Source organism: Musca autumnalis, unplaced genomic scaffold (genome assembly GCF_047663935.1).
Source record: "Musca autumnalis isolate F117 unplaced genomic scaffold, ASM4766393v1 scaffold_2, whole genome shotgun sequence".
Classification (NCBI taxonomy): domain Eukaryota; kingdom Metazoa; phylum Arthropoda; class Insecta; order Diptera; family Muscidae; genus Musca; species Musca autumnalis.
Window position 1 is genome coordinate 23,879,618 of NW_027411755.1, and position 20,911 is coordinate 23,900,528.

Sequence of the window (20,911 nt, forward strand, 5' to 3'; positions counted from 1 at the left end):
TTTTCAACAATAAACGTGGATTTTTTTAAAGAAAATATTTTTTCAACAATAAACGTGGATTTTTTTAAAAATAATTTTTCAACAATAAACTTGGATTTTTTAAAGAAAATATTTTTTCAACAATAAACGTGGATTTTTTAAAGAAAATATTTTTTCAACAATAAACTTGGATTTTTTAACAATATTTTTCCGCAATAAACTTGGATTTTTTAAAGAAAATATTTTTCAACAATAAACGTGGATTTTTTAAAAAATATTTTTTCAACAATAAACGTGGATTTTTTAAAAAATATTTTTTCAACAATAAACGTGGATTTTTTAAAAAATATTTTTTCAACAATAAACGTGGATTTTTTAAAAAATATTTTTTCAACAATAAACGTGGATTTTTTAAAAAATATTTTTTCAACAATAAACGTGGATTTTTTAAAAAATATTTTTTCAACAATAAACGTGGATTTTTAAAAATATTTTTTTTCAACAATAAACGTGGATTTTTTAAAAATATATTTTTCAACAATAAACGTGGATTTTTTAAAGAAAATATTTTTTCAACAATAAACGTGGATTTTTTAAAGAAAATATTTTTTCAACAATAAACGTGGATTTTTTAAAGAAAATATTTTTTCAACAATAAACGTGGATTTTTTAAAGAAAATATTTTTTCAACAATAAACGTGGATTTTTTAAAGAAAATATTTTTTCAACAATAAACGTGGATTTTTTAAAGAAAATATTTTTTCAACAATAAACGTGGATTTTTTAAAGAAAATATTTTTTCAACAATAAACGTGGATTTTTTAAAGAAAATATTTTTTCAACAATAAACGTGGATTTTTTAAAGAAAATATTTTTTCAACAATAAACGTGGATTTTTTAAAGAAAATATTTTTTCAACAATAAACGTGGATTTTTTAAAGAAAATATTTTTTCAACAATAAACGTGGATTTTTTAAAGAAAATATTTTTTCAACAATAAACGTGGATTTTTTAAAGAAAATATTTTTTCAACAATAAACGTGGATTTTTTAAAGAAAATATTTTTTCAACAATAAACGTGGATTTTTTAAAGAAAATATTTTTTCAACAATAAACGTGGATTTTTTAAAGAAAATATTTTTTCAACAATAAACGTGGATTTTTTAAAGAAAATATGTTTTCAACAATAAAATTGGATGTTTTAAAAAAATACTTTTTCAACAATAAACGTGTATTTTTAAAGAAATATTTTTCAACAATAAACGTTTTTTTTTCAAGAAATATTTTTTCAACAATAAACGTGTATTTTTAAAGAAATATTTTTTCAACAATAAACGTGGATTTTTTAAAGAAAATATTTTTTCAACAATAAACGTGGATTTTTTAAAGAAAATATTTTTTCAATAATAAACGTGGATTTTTTAAAGAAAATAGTTTTTCAACAATAAACGTGGATTTTTTAAAGAAAATATTTTTTCAACAATAAACGTGGATGTTTTAAAGAAAATATTTTTTCAACAATAAACGTGGATTTTTTAAAGAAAATATTTTTCTAACAATAAACGTGGATTTTTTAAAGAAAATATTTTTCTAACAATAAACGTGGATTTTTTAAAGAAAATATTTTTCTAACAATAAACGTGGATTTTTTAAAGAAAATATTTTTCTAACAATAAACGTGGATTTTTTAAAGAAAATTAATTTTTCAACAATAAACGTGGATTTTTTAAAGAATATTTTTTCACCCACCATTAGACCAATAATCGTGGATTTTTTAAAGAATATTTTTTCACCCACCATTAGACCAATAATCGTGGATTTTTTAAAGAATATTAATTTTTCAAATATTTTTTCAACAATAAACGTTGATTTTTATTTTTTCAAAAATAAACGTGGATTTTTTAAAGAATATTAATTTTTCAAATATTTTTTCAACAATAAACGTTGATTTTTATTTTTTCAAAAATAAACGTGGATTTTTTTAAAAAAAATTTTTTCAACAATAGACGTGGATTTTTTAAAAATATATGTTTTCAACAATAAACGTGGATTTTTAAAAATATATTTTTTCAACAATAAACGTGGATTTTTTAAAAAATGGGTTTTCAACAATAACCATGGATTTTTTAAGAAAATTAATTTTACCAACAAAAACCATGAATTTTTAATGAAAATAAATTTTTCCAACAATAACCATGGATTTTTAAAGAATATTAATTTTTCACAATAAATTTAAAGGCAGACTTTATGGACGGCCAAAAGTGAGTCTTTACAGGTCTATATTGACGACCCCAGCACGTATTTTTATTTTAGACTACCAGAAGGAAGTCTTTTACTTTATTTTTGCCGTGCTATCATCCCACTGTTTATTCACCGACAATTATTTCCAAAGCCTTTGGATTCCGCAATTACATAAAAACAGTTATTATGGCGATGGCAACAGTTGCTAAAAATGCATTTGTCCATATTGATATTTATAACGATTTTTGGTTGCAAAGTCTTCATGAAATGCACATGGTCATAACTAATAAAAAATAATTAAAGTTTTTTTTCAAGGGCCATTCCATGAATAAACGTGGATTTTTAAATAATATTTTTTCACCCACAATCTGAGCAATAAACGTGAATTTTTTAAAGAATATTTTTTCACCCACCATTAGCCGAATAATCGTGGATTTTTTAAAGAATATTTTTCACTCACCATCACAGCAATAAACGTGAATTTTTTAAAGAATATTTTTTCACCCACAATCTGAGCAATAAACGTGCATTTTTTAAAGAATATTTTTTCACCCACCATTAGACCAATAATCGTGGATTTTTTAAAGAATATTTTTTCACCCACCATTAGACCAATAATCGTGGATTTTTTAAAGAATATTTCTTCACCCACCATTAGACCAATAATCGTGGATTTTTTAAAGAATATTTCTTCACCCACCATTAGACCAATAATCGTGAATTTTTTAAAGAATATTTTTTCACCCACCATTAGACCAATAATCGTGGATTTTTTAAAGAATATTTTTTCACCCACCATTAGACCAATAATCGTGGATTTTTTAAAGAATATTTCTTCACCCACCATTAGACCAATAATCGTGGATTTTTTAAAGAATATTTTTTCACCCACCATTAGACCAATAATCGTGGATTTTTTAAAGAATATTTTTTCACCCACAATTAGACCAATAATCGTGGATTTTTCAAAGAATATTTTTTCAACCACCATTAGACCAATAATCGTGGATTTTTCAAAGAATATTTTTTCAACCACCATTAGACCAATAATCGTGGATTTTTTAGAGAATATTTTTTCACCCACCATTAGACCAATAATCGTGGATTTTTTAAAGAATATTTCTTCACCCACCATTAGACCAATAATCGTGGATTTTTTAAAGAATATTTTTTCACCCACCATTAGACCAATAATCGTGGATTTTTTAAAGAATATTTTTTCACCCACCATTAGACCAATAATCGTGGATTTTTCAAAGAATATTTTTTCAACCACCATTAGACCAATAATCGTGGATTTTTTAGAGAATATTTTTTCACCCACCATTAGACCAATAATCGTGGATTTTTTAAAGAATATTTTTTCACCCACCATTAGACCAATAATCGTGGATTTTTAAAGAATATATTTTCACCCACCATTAGACCAATAATCGTGGATTTTTTAAAGAATATTTTTTCACCCACTATTAGACCAATAATCGTGGATTTTTTAAAGAATATTTTTTCACCCACCATTAGACCAATAATCGTGGATTTTTTAAAGAATATTTTTTCACCCACCATTAGCCGAATAATCGTGGATTTTTGAAGAATATTTTTTCACCCACCATTAGCCGAATAATCGTGGATTTTTGAAGAATATTTTTTCACCCACTATTAGCCGAATAATCGTGGATTTTTGAAGAATATTTTTTCACCCACCATTAGCCGAATAATCGTGGATTTTTGAAGAATATTTTTTCACCCACCATTAGCCGAATAATCGTGGATTTTTGAAGAATATTTTTTCACCCACCATTAGCCGAATAATCGTGGATTTTTGAAGAATATTTTTTCACCCACCATTAGACCAATAATCGTGGATTTTTTAAAGAATATTTTTTCACCCACCATTAGACCAATAATCGTGGATTTTTTAAAGAATATTTTTTCACCCACCATTAGACCAATAATCGTGGATTTTTTAAAGAATATTTTTTCACCCACCATTAGACCAATAATCGTGGATTTTTTAAAGAATATTTTTTCACCCACCATTAGACCAATAATCGTGGATTTTTTAAAGAATATTTTTTCACCCACCATTAGACCAATAATCGTGGATTTTTTAAAGAATATTTTTTCACCCACCATTAGACCAATAATCGTGGATTTTTTAAAGAATATTTTTTCACCCACCATTAGACCAATAATCGTGGATTTTTTAAAGAATATTTTTTCACCCACCATTAGACCAATAATCGTGGATTTTTTAAAGAATATTTTTTCACCCACCATTAGACCAATAATCGTGGATTTTTTAAAGAATATTTTTTCACCCACCATTAGACCAATAATCGTGGATTTTTTAAAGAATATTTTTTCACCCACCATTAGACCAATAATCGTGGATTTTTTAAAGAATATTTTTTCACCCACCATTAGACCAATAATCGTGGATTTTTTAAAGAATATTTTTTCACCCACCATTAGACCAATAATCGTGGATTTTTTAAAGAATATTTTTTCACCCACCATTAGACCAATAATCGTGGATTTTTTAAAGAATATTTTTTCACCCACCATTAGACCAATAATCGTGGATTTTTTAAAGAATATTTTTTCACCCACCATTAGACCAATAATCGTGGATTTTTTAAAGAATATTTCTTTACCCACCATTAGACCAATAATCGTGGATTTTTTAAAGAATATATTTTCACCCACCATTAGACCAATAATCGTGGATTTTTTAAAGAATATTTTTTCACCCACCATTAGACCAATAATCGTGGATTTTTTAAAGAATATTTTTTCACCCACCATTAGACCAATAATCGTGGATTTTTTAAAGAATATTTTTTTACCCACCATTAGACCAATAATCGTGGATTTTTTAAAGAATATTTTTTCACCCACCATTAGACCAATAATCGTGGATTTTTTAAAGAATATTTTTTCACCCACCATTAGACCAATAATCGTGGATTTTTCAAAGAATATTTTTTCAACCACCATTAGACCAATAATCGTGGATTTTTCAAAGAATATTTTTTCAACCACCATTAGACCAATAATCGTGGATTTTTTAGAGAATATTTTTTCACCCACCATTAGACCAATAATCGTGGATTTTTTAAAGAATATTTCTTCACCCACCATTAGACCAATAATCGTGGATTTTTTAAAGAATATTTTTTCACCCACCATTAGACCAATAATCGTGGATTTTTTAAAGAATATTTTTTCACCCACCATTAGACCAATAATCGTGGATTTTTTAAAGAATATTTTTTCACCCACCATTAGACCAATAATCGTGGATTTTTCAAAGAATATTTTTTCAACCACCATTAGACCAATAATCGTGGATTTTTCAAAGAATATTTTTTCAACCACCATTAGACCAATAATCGTGGATTTTTTAGAGAATATTTTTTCACCCACCATTAGACCAATAATCGTGGATTTTTTAAAGAATATTTCTTCACCCACCATTAGACCAATAATCGTGGATTTTTTAAAGAATATTTTTTCACCCACCATTAGACCAATAATCGTGGATTTTTTAAAGAATATTTTTTCACCCACCATTAGACCAATAATCGTGGATTTTTTAAAGAATATTTTTTCACCCACCATTAGACCAATAATCGTGGATTTTTCAAAGAATATTTTTTCAACCACCATTAGACCAATAATCGTGGATTTTTTAGAGAATATTTTTTCACCCACCATTAGACCAATAATCGTGGATTTTTTAAAGAATATTTTTTCAACCACCATTAGACCAATAATCGTGGATTTTTAAAGAATATATTTTCACCCACCATTAGACCAATAATCGTGGATTTTTTAAAGAATATTTTTTCACCCACTATTAGACCAATAATCGTGGATTTTTTAAAGAATATTTTTTCACCCACTATTAGACCAATAATCGTGGATTTTTTAAAGAATATTTTTTCACCCACCATTAGACCAATAATCGTGGATTTTTTAAAGAATATTTTTTCACCCACCATTAGCCGAATAATCGTGGATTTTTGAAGAATATTTTTTCACCCACCATTAGCCGAATAATCGTGGATTTTTGAAGAATATTTTTTCACCCACCATTAGCCGAATAATCGTGGATTTTTGAAGAATATTTTTTCACCCACCATTAGCCGAATAATCGTGGATTTTTGAAGAATATTTTTTCACCCACCATTAGCCGAATAATCGTGGATTTTTGAAGAATATTTTTTCACCCACCATTAGCCGAATAATCGTGGATTTTTGAAGAATATTTTTTCACCCACCATTAGACCAATAATCGTGGATTTTTTAAAGAATATTTTTTCACCCACCATTAGACCAATAATCGTGGATTTTTTAAAGAATATTTTTTCACCCACCATTAGACCAATAATCGTGGATTTTTTAAAGAATATTTTTTCACCCACCATTAGACCAATAATCGTGGATTTTTTAAAGAATATTTTTTCACCCACCATTAGACCAATAATCGTGGATTTTTTAAAGAATATTTTTTCACCCACCATTAGACCAATAATCGTGGATTTTTTAAAGAATATTTTTTCACCCACCATTAGACCAATAATCGTGGATTTTTTAAAGAATATTTTTTCACCCACCATTAGACCAATAATCGTGGATTTTTTAAAGAATATTTTTTCACCCACCATTAGACCAATAATCGTGGATTTTTTAAAGAATATTTTTTCACCCACCATTAGACCAATAATCGTGGATTTTTTAAAGAATATTTTTTCACCCACCATTAGACCAATAATCGTGGATTTTTTAAAGAATATTTTTTCACCCACCATTAGACCAATAATCGTGGATTTTTTAAAGAATATTTTTTCACCCACCATTAGACCAATAATCGTGGATTTTTTAAAGAATATTTCTTTACCCACCATTAGACCAATAATCGTGGATTTTTTAAAGAATATATTTTCACCCACCATTAGACCAATAATCGTGGATTTTTTAAAGAATATTTTTTCACCCACCATTAGACCAATAATCGTGGATTTTTTAAAGAATATTTTTTCACCCACCATTAGACCAATAATCGTGGATTTTTTAAAGAATATTTTTTACCCACCATTAGACCAATAATCGTGGATTTTTTAAAGAATATTTTTTCACCCACCATTAGACCAATAATCGTGGATTTTTTAAAGAATATTTTTTCATCCACCATTAGACCAATAATCGTGGATTTTTTAAAGAATATTTTTTCATCCACCATTAGACCAATAATCGTGGATTTTTTAAAGAATATTTTTTCACCCAACATTAGACCAATAATCGTGGATTTTTTAAAGAATATTTTTTCACCCACCATTAGCCGAATAATCGTGGATTTTTGAAGAATATTTTTTCACCCACCGTTAGACCAATAATCGTGGATTTTTTAAAGAATATTTTTTCACCCACCATTAGCCGAATAATCGTGGATTTTTGAAGAATATTTTTTCACCCACCGTTAGACCAATAATCGTGGATTTTTTAAAGAATATTTTTTCACCCACCATTAGCCGAATAATCGTGGATTTTTGAAGAATATTTTTTCACCCACCGTTAGACCAATAATCGTGGATTTTTTAAAGAATATTTTTTCACCCACCATCTCAGCAATAAAGGCGGATTTTTTAAAGAATATTTTTTCACCCACCATTAGACCAATAATCGTGGATTTTTTAAAGAATATTTTTTCAGCCACCATTAGACCAATAATCGTGAATTTTTTAAAGAATATTTTTTCACCCACCGTTAGACCAATAATCGTGGATTTTTTAAAGAATATTTTTTCACCCACCATTAGACCAATAATCGTGGATTTTTTAAAGATTATTTTTTCACCCACCATTAGACCAATAATCGTGGATTTTTTAAAGAATATTTTTTCACCCACCATTAGACCAATAATCGTGGATTTTTTAAAGAATATTTTTTCACCCACCATTAGACCAATAATCGTGGATTTTTTAAAGAATATTTTTTCACCCACCATTAGACCAATTATCGTGGATTTTTTAAAGAATATTTTTTCACCCACCATTAACCGAATAATCGTGGATTTTTGAAGAATATTTTTTCAAGGGCCATTCTTAAAATTAAAATAAAAAATAAGAAAATATATTTTTTATCCGCAATTATTAATTTCAGGGTCAAAAGTTTTGTATTTATTTATTCTTCATATATTAAATACTCATTTCTTCTTCCATTTAAAAATTCATTTAACCCAGCTTATCCTGTAAATTATAACACATCTTTGTGTACATATGTATCTTTTGTATACAAAATTTACAATTCCATTTGAAGTAATTTATCAAACAATTTACGTTCTTAAGAATTTATTATTTTGCTTTCGCTTTTTTATTTCAATATTATTATTTATAATTCACTTTCACCCATACACACACACATATGCTCACACACAATTTTGGCACGTCTCCAAAGTTCAGAGACATGTATTAATTATATGAATTAAATGTCTACATAACATTTGTAGACAACCATGAATAAGAGATGTCATCGTCTTAACTTAATTACTTTAATTGAGTGTAGCTGCCTTAATTTTTTATAATTTGTCTTTTTTTGTTTCTATTATTGCTGCTGTTGCGCATTATGTGTATGGGGATGTGTGTGTGTCGTATTTCAAAAACGAGCATCAAACAAAGCATCCAAACGAACAGAGCAACAATTATGACAGTACGTGAAAGAAACTGAAGATGTTCAAATAAAGCAAATGGGAAATTACACAGTCTTAGTGGGGCAGAAAAACGTATGTGTGTTTCACATGTCATAGAGGAATTCACAGGAAAAGAAAAATAAGCATTAGACGTGTTTGTTTTGACTAAGAAAATTTTTTCAAAAATATATCCAAACATGTTTATGGATTGAAATGTTGAGACTTTAAAAGGTGGACTATAAATGTGAAGCAATACGCGGAAAATATTAAGTGGTGAATAGTATACCCTAACACCCATCATACGTGGATTTTTACAAAAATTTTTTTAAAAACCAATAAATTTGGATTAAACAAGTAAAAAAGTATCAGTCGGCTTTGCCGACAGATATATCCCCTCAGCCTGTGTATATTGAAACGATTTTCCCCCAAAAAACGTATGTATTTAGGGGGTTTTCAAAATTTTGGGCATTTGAACCGACAAAAATGTTGATTAGGATTAAAGATCAAAAGTTTTGCGGAGGAGATACTAAAAGGAATGGATCGACATTGACCGGTATGGAAGTGGATCTCCAGTCACAACATATGGTGCCATAGGGGGTTTTCACAGTCTTTGGGCTGTTTGCTCAAGAAGTATGGACTTGCCCCTAAACAAACTTTTACCATCGTAATTGAGGCAGCGAATGCAAGTTGCTTCAACAAAAATCAAAGTGATTCGATATTAGGTCTTAAAGTGTACTTATCCGAAATTTTGTGTGGGAGGTACCGGATGGAGTGGACAAATATAGTCCATATTTAAACCTGATCTATATCTGGTAGATATATTAGGATGTGTAAAGTATAGACCAATTCGGCCACTCCCTTCAAGAGATACCGTCCGAACAATTTTTCCGAACATTTTTGAACTTTTTTTGGGGAGGTACCGGAAGGAGTGGACCGATATGGCTTATCTCCAAACTTAAACTATGTTTGGACAAAATATTACTAAGGCCATATTTTGGACCGAATCGGCAGATCCGTTCGAGAGTTATCTTGCGCTCCAACCATCTCGCACGGTGTCATAGGGATTTTTTGCAACTTTCATGCTATTTTCTCAGAAAGTATGGACTTGCCCATGATGAAACTTGTACCGTCGTATGGAGGGCAGTGAATACAAGTTGCTAAAACAAAAATCAAAGCGATTCGAGAGATGACCCTAAACTGAACTTTTCCGAAATTTTGTGTGGGAGGTACCCAAAGGAGTGGACCTAGTGAGACCATATTGGAACCTCACATTAATCTGGTAGAAAGTTTACGCTATACAAAGTATGGATCAAATCGGTCACTCCCTTCAAGAGTTATCATGCGCACAAACTTTCCGAACATTTTCAAACTTTTGTGGGGGAGGTACCGGAAGGAGTGGACCTATGTAGCTCATATTCGAACTTAAACTAAGTTTGGGCAAAATATTACGAAAGCCAAAATTTGAACCGAATCGGTTCATCCGTTCGAGAGTTATCGTGCGCTCCAGCCAGCAGGACGGACAGACAGACAGACGGACGGACATGGCTAGATCGACTCCAAATTGTCTGAAACACATTCCGTCCAAAATACTTGGGGTCTAAAACCATTATTTCGATGAGGCACATTTTCATCGTATCAAAGTGTATATACCGTCCTTAGCCTAAAGGCTGAGGGTATAAAAAAAAATCGAGGGCCAATAAACATTGTTTTTTGAAAAAATATTTTTCAAGGACCAATATTGCGGATTTTTAACAAATATTTTTTCAAAAAAAAAAAAAAAATAATAATAATAATAATAATAATAATAATAATAAACGTGGATTTTTAAAACATATTTTTCTCAAAAAAGAAATAAACGTGGATATTTAAAAAATATTTTTCTCAAAAAAGGAATAAACGTGGATATTTAAAAAATATTTTTAAAAAATATTTAAAAAAAAAATAAACGTGGATTTTTCAAAGATATTTTCCAAAAAAAAAAAAATAAACGTGGATTTTTAAAAAAATATTTTTCAAAAAAAAAAAAAAAATAAAGGTGGATTTTTAAAAAAATATTTTTCAAAAAAAAAAAAAAAAATAAAGGTGGATTTTTAAAAAATATTTTTCAAAAAAAAAAAAAATAAACGTGGATTTTTAAAAAATATTTTTCAAAAAAAGAAATAAACGTGGATATTTAAAAAATATTTTTCAAAAAAAGAAATAAACGTGGATATTTAAAAAATATTTTTCAAAAAAAAAATAAATAAGCGCGGATTTTTAAAAAATATTTAAAAAAAATAAACGTGGATTTTTCAAAGATATTTTCCAAAAAAAAAATAAACGTGGATTTTTAAAAAAATATTTTTCAAAAAAAAAAAAAAAATAAAGGTGGATTTTTAAAAAATATTTTTCAAAAAAAAAAATAAACGTGGATTTTTAAAAAATATTTTTCAAAAAAAAAAAAAATAGACGTGTATTTTAAAAAAAAATATTTTTCAAAAAAAAATAAACGTGGATTTAAAAAAAAATAAAATAAACGTGGAATTTTAAAAAAATATTTTTCAAAAAAAAAAACAAAAAAAAAATATAAAATAAAAGTGGACTTTTAAAACATATTTTTCAAAAAAAATAAACGTGGATTTTTAAAAAATATTTTTCAAAAAAAAAATAATCGTGGATTTTTAAAAAATAATTTTCCAAAAAAAATCAACTTGGACTTTTAAAAAATATTTTTCAAAAAAAAAAAATTAAAGTGGATTTTTAAAAAATATTTTTCAAAAAAAAAAAAAAAATAAATAAATAAAGGTGAATTATAAAAAAATATTTTTCAAAAAAAAAAATAAACCTCGATTTTTAAAAAATATTTTTCAAAAACCAATAAACGTGGATTTTTAAAAAATATTTTTCAAAAACCAATAAACGTGGATTTTTAAAAAATATTTTTTAAAAACCAATAAAAGTGGATTTTTAAAAAATATTTTTCAAGGACCAATAAACGTGGATTTTTAAAAAATATTTTTCAAAAACCAATAAACGTGGATTTTTATAAAAATATTTTTCAAAAACCAATAAACGTGGATTTTAAAAAAAATTATTTTCAAAAACCAATAAACGTGGATTTTTAAAAAATATTTTTCAAAAACCAATAAACGTGGATTTTTAAAAAATATTTTTCAAAAACCAATAAACGTGGATTTTTTAAAAATATTTTTCAAAAACCAATAAACGTGGATTTTTAAAAAATATTTTTCAAAAACCAATAAACGTGGATTTTTAAAAAATATTTTTCAAAAACCAATAAACGTGGATTTTTAAAAAAATATTTTTCAAAAACCAATAAACGTGGATTTTTAAAAAATATTTTTCAAAAACCAATAAACGTGGATTTAAAAAAAAAATATTTTTCAAAAACCAATAAACGTGGATTTTTAAAAAAAAAAATATTTTTCAAAAACCAATAAACGTGGATTTTTTAAAAAAATATATATATTTTCAACGACCAAAAAACGTGGATTTAAACAAATATTTTCAACCAAAAACGTGGATTTAAAAAAAATACTTTTCGAGGACCAAAAAACGTGGATTTAAAAAAAATATTTTCAAGGACCACCATTATTTAATTCACAAAATTATTGCTCTTTTCAAATATATCCTTTAAAAAAACCATTTAACAATTTTGCTAATATTTTTCCCAACAATTTACTAATGAGTAAAACATGTTGAAACTTGAGCTAAACAACGTTATATTGTTTCAAATGTTATTAGTTGGGTTTCTACTTACTTTTATTTTTTTTTTGAGCATTTGTAACGTTCAACTAAACGGCAAATAAAACAAAACACATTAAAATGAACAACTGTTAAATTTCATAGTTTTTCTCTTTCCCTTTCAGATTGGTTGTGGGTTAATTTTTCAGTTCTACATCTTTTGGTATTTCTTTTTTTTTCATTTTTTTAAGTGTTGGTTTAGTTCTTTGTCTTGATTCTTTATTTGCTACCATAGATGTGGAAAAGCAAATTTAAACAAACTAAATTTGTATATGCTTCGTATTGCGTATAAGGCTGTTATTGTTGTTGTTGTTTTTGCAATATTTTCAAGTACCAGCACGCTTTCCGTTTGCTTTTAATTTATATTGTTGGTTATAAATTCTCCAGTTTCGTATTTTGTTCTCCTTTGCCTTTTTTTATTTCATTTGAACGTGTGAATGCCAAACACCATACGTTCGATGTGTGTATGTGTGTAGGGTCTTATGAAGCCATTGCTCCTATAAACGAACTCAGTGAATGCTGCTTGAATGCTATGTGGAAATTTCCTTTATTTCACACAGCTCACATTTTGAGTATTTGTTGTATACGCTTATTTTATGATTCTTCAAGTGGTATTGCTACTCCAGCTGTTGCTGGTGCGAAATGCTAATGCAATGTGTGTGATATAAGGAAAGCATATATAGAAGGAAACGGATATACTTTGAAACCCCTTTGGGAAGGCATAATGTGATACTTTAAGTAAAGTATAGTTTAAAACATTATATTTTAATTATTATTATGGAAAATTTATTCTTTAAAAACTCGAATTTTTTGGTCGACTAAAAAAGCCATGTCTTTGAAAAACTATTTTTGTTTTAGAAAATCCACGGCCTTGAAAAAATATCTTTGTTTCAAAAAATCCATTTCCTTGAAAAAAATTTGTTTTAGAAAATCCCCGTCCTTGACAAAATATCTTTGTTTTAGAAAATCCACGTCGTTGAAAAAATATTTCTTAAAAAAACACGACCTTGAAAAATATTTTTTAAAAAATCCACATCCTTGAAAACATTAAAAAATCAGCTCCTTGAAAAATTTTTTTTTTTTATTAACGTCCTTAAAAATATTTTTAAAAAAATCAACGTCCTTAAAAAAATATATTTTTTTAAAATCCACGCCATTAAAAAAGTTTTTTTTCTTAAATCCACGTCCCTGAAAAAAAAATTTAAAAACCCACGTTCATAAAAAATTGTTTTGTTTTTTTTTTAATCCACGTCCTTGATATTCTTTTTTAAATCCACGTCCCTAAAAAAATATTTTAATCCATGTCCTTGAAAAAAATTTAAAAAATCAACGTCCTTAAAAAAATTTTTTAAAAAAATCCACGTCCTTGACAAAAAGTTTAAAAATCCACTTCTTTAATAAAAATTTTTAAAAAATCCACGGCCTTGAAAAATTTTTTAAAAATCCACGTCCTTGTCTTCTAAAAATTAAATAGAAAAATCTTCTCCTTTGAAAAAAATATAAAAATGCACGTTCTTAAAAAATATTTTTTAGAAAATCCACAAAAATATTAAAAACAATTAAATCCAAACCCTTGACGAAATATTTTTAAAACAATCTGCCTCCTTGAAAAAAATAATTAAACGTCCTTGACAAGGTATTTTTAAAAATGTCCAAGTGAATAAAAATTTTTCAAGAAATTCGTTTCCTTGAAAAATATTTTTAAAATAACACAGGTTAAGTCCTTGAAAAGTGTTATACAAAATCCACGTCCTTGAAAAAAAAATTAAAAAATCCCCGTCCTTGAAAAATATTTTAAAAAATCAACGTCCTTGAAAAAAATTTAAAAAATCCCCGTCCTTGAAAAATATTTTAAAAAATCCACGTCCTTGAAAAAAAAATTAAAAAATTCCCGTCCTTGAAAAAAAATTAAAAAATTCCCGTCCTTGAAAAATATTTTAAAAAATCCACTTCCTTGAAAAAATTTAAAAAATCCACGTTTTTAAAAATGTTTTATAAAATACACGTCCTTGAAATAAATTTAAAAAATCCACGTCCTTGAAATAGATTTAAAATATCCACATCCCTCAAAAAAAAAATTAAAAAATCCACGTCCTTGAAAAATAATTAAAAAATCCACGTCCTTGAAAAATATTTTTATGAAATCCACGTCCTTGAAAAATAATTAAAAAATTCTCGTCCTTGAAAAGAAATTATAAAAAATCCACGTCGTTGAAAAAAATGTATTAAAAAAATACGTCCTTGAAAAAAATTAAAAATTCAGGTCCAGAAAAAAATATTTAAAAAAAAGCCAATCCTTAATTTTTTTTAAATCCACGTCCTTCATAAAATTTAAAAAATCCAAACTTTGAAAAAAATTAATAATCCATGTCCTTAAAAATATATTTTAAAAATCCTAGTCCCTGATTTTTTTTAAATCCACGACCTTTAAAAAATAGTTTTTAAAAATCCACGGCCTTAATTTTTTGTTTAATCCACGTCCTCGAAGACATATTTTTTGAAAACCCACGTCCTTCACAAAATTATTACATAGATTTTTATGTCCCTGAAAAGTATTTACAGAACCCACGTGCTTGAACAATTTTTTTTCAAATCCAGGTGTTCGAAATATATTTTAAAAAAGTCCACGTCTTTGAAATTTTTTTTTTTAATCCAGGTGTTCGAAATATATTTTAAAAAAAGTCCACGTCTTTGAAAAATATTTTTTTCAAAAATCCAAGTCCTTGAAAAAATATTTTTTTCAAAAATCCAAGTCGTTGAAAAAATATTTTTTTCAAAAATCCAAGTCGTTGAAAAAATATTTTGTTAAATTTCCAAGTCATTGGAAAAATATTTTTTAAAAAATCCACGTCCTTGAAAAAATATTTTTTAAAAAATCCACGTCCTTGAAAAAATATTTTTTAAAAATTCCACGTCCTTGAAAAAATATTTTTTAAACAATCCACGTCCTTGAAAAAATATTTTTTAAAATTCCACGTCCTTGAAAAAAAAGGTTTTAAAAAATTCATGTCTTTTAATTTTTTTTTTTAAATCGACGTACCTACTTGAACATTTTTTTAAAAATTCCACGTCCTTGAAAAAAATTAAAAAAATCCACGTCCATGAAAAAAAATTAAAAAAATCCACGTCCATGAAAAAAAATTAAAAAAATCCACGTCCTTGAAAAAATTTAAAAAATCCACGTCCTTGAAAAAAAAATGTTTTAAAGAAATACGTCCTTAAAAAAAATTAAAAATTCAAGTCCTGAAAAAAATATTCTAAAAAAAACAGTACTTATTTTTTTTAAGTCCACGTCCTTCAAAAAATTTAAGAAATCCACGACTTTGAACAAAAATAATAATCCACGTCCTTAAAAAATATTTTATAAAAATCCTAGTCACAGAAAAATATTTTTTTTTTAAATCCACGACCTTTAAATTTTTTTTAATCCACGCCCTTGGATTTGTTTTTAAATCCACGTCCCTGAATTTTTTTTTTAAATCCACGTCTTGGAAAAAATATTTAAAATATTAAAAACCAACGTCCTTCACAAAATATTTTTTAAAAATCTATGTCCCTGAAAAATATTTAAAAAACCCACGTCCTTGAACTTCTTTTAAATCCAGGTGTTTGAAATATATTTTAAAAAAAGTCCACGTCCTTGAAAAATATTTTTTTCGAAAATCCAAGTCTTTGAAAAAATATTTTTTAAAATTCCAAGTCTTTGAAAAAATATTTTTTAAAATTCCAAGTCTTTGAAAAAATATTTTTTAAAAATTCCAAGTCTTTGAAAAATATTTAAAAAATCCGAGTCCTTGAAAAATATTTTAAAAAATACACGTTTTTGAAATAAATTTAAAAAATCCAAGTCCTTCAAAAAACAAAAATTAAAAAATCCACGTCCTTGAAAAATATTTTTATGAAATCCACGTCCTTGAAAAATAATTAAAAAATGCTCGTCCTTAAAAAAAAATTATAAAAAATTCACGTCCTTGAAAAAAAATGTTTTAAAGAAATACGTCCTTGATAAAAATTAAAAATTCAAGTCCTGAAAAAAATATTTTAAAAAAAGCAAAGTCCTTAATTTTTTTTTTTAAATCCACGTCCTTCAAAAAATTTAAAAAATCCACGACTTTGAAAAAATGAATAATCCACGTCCTTAAAAAATATTTTTTAAAAATCCTAGTCCCAGAAAAAAATATTTTTTTTTTAAATCCACGACCCTTAATTTTTTTTTTTAAATCCACGACCTTTAATTTTTTTTTTTAAATCCACGACCTTTAATTTTTTTTTAAATCCACGACCTTTAATTTTTTTTTAAATCCACGACCTTTAATTTTTTTTTTTAAATCCACGACCTTTAATTTTTTTTTTAAATCCACGCCCTTGAATTTTTTTTAAATCCACGTCCCTGATTTTTTTTTAAATCCACGTCCTTGAAATAATATTTTTTTAAATCCACGTCCTTGAAAAAATATTTTTTAAAAATCCACGTCCTTGAAAAAAAACCCACGTCGTTTGAAAAATTTTTTTTTAAATCCAGGTGTTTGAAATATATTAAAAACTATTTTTTCAAAAATCCACGTCCTTGAAAAAATATTTTTTTAAAATTCCAAGTCTTTGAAAAAATATTTTTTAAAAAATCCACTTCCGATTGTTTGAGTGGAGTATTCCCCCATTGGCTCAACTTCATTTATTACCCTCTATTACAGAGAGTAATGTTTTTCAAAACGAACTGACAGTGTTGCAAAATTTTACTGATCGCTACCAATATCATGATTTCATCCCGGCGAAGGGAATTATCAATTGGCTTCTCAGTTTTTGAAATGATGCCTTTTTAGCGAAAAACCGAACTCTTTAAGTGTCTAGTATTCTCATATGAATGAGAATCACACTCACCTTTCGGCTTTTCCAAAGAAACACCAAAATCAAAATATTTTGCAACATGTCAGCACGTATCAACTAAGAATTCTTCGAATTCTATGAGTTGAAAAGAACACCAACACAGTTGCCTGTGAGGTTGTTTATTGGAATTTTGTTTTTTTTTTTTTTTTTTGTTTTTAACAAAGCTCCAATCCGCCCGTGCCTTGGCTGTTTTTTGTTTGTTTTGTTTATTGTTGAAGTTCAATCTCATTTTCGATTGTTTGAGTGGAGTATTCCCCCATTGGCTCAACTTCATTTATTACCCTCTATTACAGAGAGTAATGTTTTTCAAAACGAACTGACAGTGTTGCAAAATTTTACTGATCGCTACCAATATCATGATTTCATCCCGGCGAAGGGAAAAGCCGAAAAGTGAGTGTGATTCTCATTCATATGAGAATACTAGACACTTAAAGAGTTCGGTTTTTCGCTAAAAAGGCATCATTTCAAAAACTGAGAAGCCAATTGATAATTCCCTTCGCCGGGATGAAATCATGATATTGGTAGCGATCAGTAAAATTTTGCAACACTGTCAGTTCGTTTTGAAAAACATTACTCTCTGTAATAGAGGGTAATAAATGAAGTTGAGCCAATGGGGGAATACTCCACTCAAACAATCGAAAATGAGATTGAACTTCAACAATAAACAAAACAAACAAATCCACTTCCTTGAAAAAATGTGTTTTAAAAAATGCATGTCTTTAAAAAAATATTTTTTTAAACAAAAAATCGACGTACTAGAAATTTTTTTTAAAAAATCCACGTCCTTGAAAAAAAATTGAAAAAATCCAATACAAATATATATTGTTTTTATATCCAAACCCTTGACGAAATATTTTTTAAACAATCTGCCTCCTTGAAAAAAATTAAACGTCCTTGACAAAATATTTTTTTAAAAGGTCCAAGTTAAAAAATATTTTGGAAGAAATTCGCTTCCTTGAATAATATTTTTAAAATAACACAGGTTAAGTCCTTGACAAATATTAAAAAACACATTTTAAGTCCTTGTCAAATATGAAAAAATGGGTCGTCATTGAAAAAATGTTGTAAAAATCCAAGTCATTGAAAAAATTTTAAAAAATCCACGTCCTTGAAAAAATTGTTTAAAGATCCATGTCATTGAAAAAATTTTAAAAAATCCACGTTCTTCAAAAAATTTAAAAATCCACGTCCTTGAAAAATATTTTTAAAAAAACCAGGTTCTTGATAAAATATATTTTAAAAAATCCACGTCCTTGAATTTTTTTTAATAATCCACGTCCTTGAAACTTTTTTTTAAAAACCACGTCCTTGAAAAATATTTGTTAAAAATCCACGTCCTTGAAAAAATATTTTTTTTAAAATCCACGTCCTTGAAAAAGTATTTTTTTTAATCCAGGTCCTTGAAAAAATGTTTTTTTTAAAAATCCACGTCCTTTAAAAAATATTTTTTCAAAATCCACGTCCTTTATAAAATATTTTTTTCAAAATCCACGTCCTTGGAAAATTTTGTTTTTTTAATCTACGTACGAGTACTTGAAATTTTTTTTTTAAAAAATCCATGTCCTTAAACAAATATTTTTTAAAAAAAAATTATTTTTTAAATCCACGCTCGTGAAAAAATATTTCTTAAAAAAATATTTTTTTTAAATTCCACGCTCGTGAAAAAATATTTTTTTCAAAGCCACGCTCGTGAAAAAATATTTTTTTTTTCAAAGCCACGCTCGTGAAAAAATATTTTTTTTTTCAAAGCCACGCTCGTGAAAAAATATTTTTTTTAAATCCACGCTCGTAATTTTTTTTTTTTTAAATTCCACGCTCGTGAAGATTTTGTTTTTTTGAAATATATTGTTTAAAAAATTTCATGTATTTGGATTTGTTCGACCTTTTTGCTATTGTCTTGAAATGAAACGATTTTTCGAGCTTGAGGTCTGTGTTGATGTTTTTATTTTATTTTCCCAATTTTAGAAAAAATTAAACAAAAAAGTTTTAAAATATCCACGCTTTGAAAAAAAATATTTTTATAAAAAATCCACTTCAATAAAAAAGTACACGTCCTTGAAAAAAATGTTTAAATTTTTCATGTCCTTAAATTTTAAAAAAAAACCAACGTCCTTGTTATATAATTTTATAAAAAATACTTTTAAAAGACCTCTTAAAAAATCCAGGTCCTTAAATTTTTTTTTATTTCTAAAAAATCCTTGTCCTATAAAAAATGAGGAGAAAAAATCAACACCTTTTAAAAAATGCACGTCCTTAACCTAAAAAAAAATCCACGTCCTTGAAAAAATTTAAAAAATCATGTTCTTGAAAAAATGTTTTTTAAAAAATACAAGTTCTTTAAATTATTTTAAAAAAAATCAACGTCCCTAAAAAATATTTTTTTAAAAAATACGATACCTTAAAAATAGTTTTTAAAAAATACAAGTTGAAGAAAAAATATTTTTTTAAAAAACAACATCCATGAAAAAATATTGTTTTTTAAAACATCCACGTCTTTAAGGAAATGTTTTTGAGAAATCCAAGTTCGTGAAAAAATAATTTTTAAAAAAACCACATACACGAAAAAATATTTTTTAAAAAATCCGCGTCCTTGAAACATTTTTTTTTTGTAAATCATGAAAAAATATTTTTTAAAAAATTTTTTATAAAATATTTTTCAGAAAGTTGGATGTTTTAAAAAAAATACTTTTTTATGAACTTGAATTAAAAACAAATTATATTTTTTTTCAATAACTCTTTTAAAAATCTCCGTACTTGAAATTTTTAAAAAATAAGCATATCTTTAAAATCCAAATTCCTAAAAGATTTTTTTAAAAATCCAAGTTCCTAAATGTATTTGTTAAAAATCCACGTCACTAAAAGTATTTGTTAAAAATCCACGTCACTGAAAGTATTTGTTAAAAATCCACGTCATTAAAAGTGTCTTTTAAAAAGACCCACGTCCTTGAAAACAAAAATTGTTATTCATTTTTTTCAATGTCCATGTTTTTGGTCCTTAAATTTTTTTGTTCCTTAATAACATTGTTTATTCGATATTTTCTTTCCATATCGTTTTGTACGTGTGTGTGCTTTACCTCTAATTACAAATGTAAATATGAGTTCATAATTCATTTTGAAATAAATTTCATTTTGATCACGAAATTTGTCAATATTGTATTTCCAACTATCGCAATAAATTCCTCTTTTTGCCTATTCGTTACACAAATCAAATTCTCATATTTACAATTTAAAATCACTATCACTATTTATTCATATGATTTAATTAAAATTCTGTGAAATTTATCAACTGAATATAAATAAATATCAAATATTTATGGTCATCATACGAGTATTGGTGTGATATATGTAAGTGCGATTAAATTAAACAAA

The 20,911-nt window shown here is 26.3% G+C and overlaps 1 protein-coding gene across 4 annotated transcripts in view; it reads right to left on the bottom strand.

Moving 5' to 3' along the window:
- Positions 1 to 20,911, bottom strand: part of DIP-theta (Dpr-interacting protein theta) — a 328,764-nt gene that overhangs the window by 150,802 nt on the left and 157,051 nt on the right. The window lies entirely within an intron of this gene.